This window comes from Charadrius vociferus, unplaced genomic scaffold (assembly GCF_000708025.1).
Source record: "Charadrius vociferus isolate BGI_N301 unplaced genomic scaffold, ASM70802v2 scaffold908, whole genome shotgun sequence".
NCBI lineage: Eukaryota > Metazoa > Chordata > Aves > Charadriiformes > Charadriidae > Charadrius > Charadrius vociferus.
The window spans coordinates 8,608-13,529 of NW_009649611.1; positions in this window are offsets into that span (position 1 = coordinate 8,608).

The following is a 4,922-nucleotide window of genomic DNA, read 5'->3' on the forward strand; positions in this document are numbered from 1 at the left end:
GTAGGGGCAGCTCCCTAAAGTCTTGGGCTGCAGGGAGTGCCAGAGCCTCTCACTGGTAATGGATGGCAGTTGTCAGAACAGTTGTGTGAGGTGTGACCAGGTGGATGATCTGCTCAGCCTGGTGGCAGAGCAATGACAGGAAGTAGAAAGGTTAAGGAGCATCATGGAATCATGCTCTGCTGTCCCTGAGACAGAAATGGAAACAACCACCAGAAAAAAAAACAAACCAAGGTCAGGGGGATCCTGTATCCTCTCCCCTGCCAGGCTGAAGGCAGTAGCTTAAAGGAGAGGAGTGAATGGAGGCAATTCCATGCTTGGGGCAGCAGGTGAACCCCCTCCTTGCTCACCCTGCCTTCCCAGGTCCCTCTGTACAACAGGTACAAGGCTCTGGATGTGGAAGGCCAGTCAATAGATAATGATGTGAATGACAGTCCGTCTTCACCAGAGGTGCTGCCAAGGTCAGAAAGGCCTACCCCCTACATGACCACCTCCATGAGGAAGAAAAGATGGGTTATAGTTGTAGATGACTCCTTTCTGAGGGGAACAGAGGGTCCAATATGCCAGACAGACCCTCCTCTTAGGGAAGTCTACTGCCTCCCTGGGGCCTGGGATAAGGACATCGCTGGGAAACTTCCTAGCCTGGTATGGCCCTTGGACTATTACCCATTGTTGCTCTTCTATGTGGGTGGCGATGAAGCTGCAATGTGTCATCCAAGGGGGGTCAAAAGACTTCAGAGCCTTGGGATGGTTGGTAAGGGAATCTGGAGCACAGGTTAATTTTTCCTCTCTCCTTCCAGTTATGGGCAGTGACACTGGAAGAAACAGATGAGACCAGTCTATTAATACATGGCTCTGGCTGGCATCACCACCACAATTTTGGGTTTTCTGATAATGGGGTGGCTGCTGGTGTCAGATGGGGTTCACCTTTCTGAAAGGGGGAAGAGTGTCTTTTTTTGCATGTTAATAGGGCTCATTGACAGAGCTCCAAACTAGGCTTGAGGGGGGGCAATACTAGGCTTGCCCTTGACAAGCTGTGGGATGACATGCCAAGGTTAGAGGGATGGGGTGCTAGCAAGGGCCCTCAGCCTGTTGTTCTGAAATGTGCTGGCTACACTGCAGCACACCTGAAGTCTTACAGAGAGGAGCCAGGAGCTCCTGAGGTATAGGAGTCAAGAGGGATGCACCAGGGAAATACCCCAAAGGAATTAAGGGATGTTCCTCTAAGAAGATGACACAGCTGGCAGCCCAGCTGAAGTGCCTCTACACCAATGCATGCAGCATGGGCAACAAACAGGAGGAGCTGGAAGCCACCATGCTGCTAGAAAGCTATGACCTAGTTGCCATTACTGAAACTTGGTGTGATGAATCCCATGACTGGAGTGTGGCTATCAATGGCTACAGGCTGTTCAGAAGCGACAAATGAGGAAGGAGAGGCAGAGGCATTGCCCTCTACATCAAGAAATGGATAAATTGTGAAGAGCTGTCTCTGAAGAATAGCCAAGACCAGGTTGAAAGCTTATGGGTAAGAATTAGAGACTGAGGCAACAAAGGGAACCTTGTGGTTGGTGTCTACTACAGGCCACGTGATCAAGGGGAGCCTATTGACAAAGCCTTCTTACTCCAGCTACAGGAGGCATTGTGCTCACAGGCTCTCATTCCCCTGGGGGTCACCAACCACGCTGACATCTGCTGAAAAAGTAGCATGGCAAGCTCTAGGCAATACAGGAGACTCCTGGAGTGCATCGAAGACAACATCGTAAGCCAGATAATAGACAGCCCTACCAGAGGGGATGTGATACTGGACCTGATGCTCACACAAGTGAGCTAATTGGTGATGTCAAGACTGGAGGCAGCCTGGGCTGCAGTGATCATGCACTGGTGGAGTTCACAGTCCTGAAGGATATGGGTCAGGCAAAGAGTAAAGTCAGGGCCCTGAATTTTAGGAAAGCAAACGCAGCTCTGCAAGGAGTTAGTCAATAGGACCCCCTGGGAAACTGCCCTCAGGGACAAGGTCGCAGAACAGAGCTGGCAGATCTTTAAGGATGCTTTCCATAGAGTGCAAGAGCTCTCAATCCCCAGGTGTAAGACATCAGGAAAGGAGGGCAAGAGATGGGCATGGATAAGTCAAGACCTGCTGGTCAAACTGGTCAAATGAAAAACCGCCCACTGTAAGTGAAGATCAAGTGTGAGACCCCCTGAGGAACCTGAAGGTGCACAAGTCCATGGGACCTGATGAGATACATCCGTGGGTCCTGAGGGAACTGGCAGATGAAATTGCTAAGCCACTATCCATCATATTTGAGAAGCCGTGGCGGTCTGGCGAGGTTCCTGCCGACTGGAAAAGGGGAAACATAACCCCTATTTTCAAAAAGAGAAAGAAGGAAGACCCAGGGAACTACAGGCCAGTCAGTCTCACCTCTGTGCCTGGCAAGACCATGGAGCAGATCTTCCTGGAAACTCTGCTGAGGCACATGGAAAACAAAGAGGTGATTGGTGACAGACAACATGGCTTCACCAAGGGCAAGTCATGCCTGAAAAAACTGGTGGCCTTCTATGATGGGGTTACAGCGGCAGTGGACAAGGGAAGATCAACTGATGTCATCTACCTGGACTTGTGCAAAGCGTTTGACACCGTCCCACACGATATCCTGGTCTCTAAATTGAAGAGACATGGATTTGACAAGTGGACCATTCAGTGGATAAAGACCTGGCTGGACGGGCGCACTCAGAGAGTTGCGGTCCACGGATCGACGGTCGAGGGGGGGCGCAGGGCGAGTGGATTCACCAGAAGTTGGTCTTTCCTCAAGCAAATGAATCAGTACATAAACTTTTGCTTGCTGTTAGATGCTTGAAACATTAATTTTAACTCAATTTTATTTTGCATAGCAGAAAATTCTTTTACTTTTACTAGCAGGCTTGTCTGGATCACAGTGATCCATAGAATCATGCCCTCTCAAAGTGACTGCTGCAGTGAATCTTGGCTAACAATATGAATTGAAACTACAAAATATATTTTTACATTGACAGTATAATTATGCTATTTGCTGGCTGTTTAAACTTGACATTCAGATTATTTCTGGATAGCAATTTTTGACCAAACATACACTATGAATTTGTTCCCACAAGAAACAATTTAGAGATCTGTAATGTAAATATTAAGGTTGGTATGAAATATGAATGGAAATAATGGCTGGAGAGCAGCCCTGAAGAGAAAGACCTGGGCATGCTGATTGACGAGAAGCTCAACGTGAGCCAGCAATGTGCAATTGCAGCTCAGACGGCCAACTGCATCCTGGGCTGCATCAAAAGTGTGGCCAGCAGGTCCAGGGAGGGGATTCTGCGCCTCTACTCCACTCTCGTGAGACCCCACCTGGAGTACTGCGTCCAGCTCTGGAGTCCTCAACATAAGAAAGACATGGACCTGCAGGAGCATGTCCAGAGGAGGGCCATGAGGATGATCCGAGGGCTGGAGCACCTCTCCTATGAGGACAGGCTGAGAGAGTTGAGGCTGTTCAGCCTGGAGAAGAGAAGGCTCTGGGGAGATCTTATTGCGGCCTTCCAGTACCTAAAGGGGGCCTACAGGAGAGCTGGGGAAGCACGTTTTACTAGGGCATGTAGCGATAGGGTGAGGGGGAATGGCTTTAAACTAGAAGAGGGCAGGTTTAGATTAAACATTAGGAAGAAGTTTTTCAATTAGAGGGTTGTAAGGCACTGGAACAGGTTGCTCAGAGAGTGGCCTTGGGAACCTGGTCTAGTGGGAGGTGTCCCTGTCTATGGCAGGGGGATTGGAACTCTATGATCCTCAAGGTCCTTTCCAACCTAAACCATTCTATGATTGTCAGCATGAATGGCCCTGTTTAAAACGTAAGTCTGAATAGCATTCTTATATTTCTGATTCATTAATGCATGCCTAGTGCTTCTTAAGGTTGTTTGGGGCACTATCACTGCAGCAGAAACTAGGCAGAAAATGTGATAGCCAGTTATGCATGTAGGGATTTGTTTAGATGCAAATGTCAGTCGGTCATACAGGTGCGGATAGACTCAAACACAGACCAATATGATCAATGCTGAAGCCACTTTATTAAAATACTTAAGCCATTATATACTTTTTACTACAATGTGGGCTAGCTCTGCGGCTTGTGCTCATTGGTTTCTAGACTTATACACACAAACTATTATTGGTTAAAAGCAGCTGTAACTTATTATCTACACTTTGTTACTATTTCTGCCAAGTCAGTCTTTTAATTAATACACATTCCGCATCTGTTGGGGAGTAGCAGTAGTTTCAGTGTCAGCACATGATTTCCTCCTTCATGTTGACCTTCAGTACGTGTCCGTTGTTTTCCAAAAAGTTTCCCACATTTCCCCCTTTTTGTTTTTCAATTAAAAATGCCAAGTTTATCGTCTTCTGCAGGGCCCTTTGCAGACAAGAGTATAAACATGGAACAATTAATGCTGTAACAAAAATCACGATCAATATTATAACACATTGTTCAACCAATTCCATTCATTGTTTACTTGCAACTTTTTGAACCCTTCCTTTAACATTTGAATGCTTTTATGCACCGATTCTGACTGATCTGATAGATTCATGCAACAGATACCTTCAAAATCGTCACACCTATAGCCGTGTGCTAGAAGCAAAAAATCTATGGCTGCTCTATTCTGCAATGTAGCATGTCTACTAGAATTAGTATCCAATAATAACCCACCTAATGCTAATGTCGTCGCATTTGTTTGCTTTGCTAACTAACACCCTAACTTACTAAGCGTAGCTAAAGCTCTCGCTGCTGCTGCCACCCCAGGTGCTAACCATGAGGCAAAAAGCATGTTAGTTCTACTCCAAAACTGCACATTATCATCACATTTTGACTCAAACGCATGAGTCATTCTCTTCTTGCTCCTGGACGACCGAGTCTTCA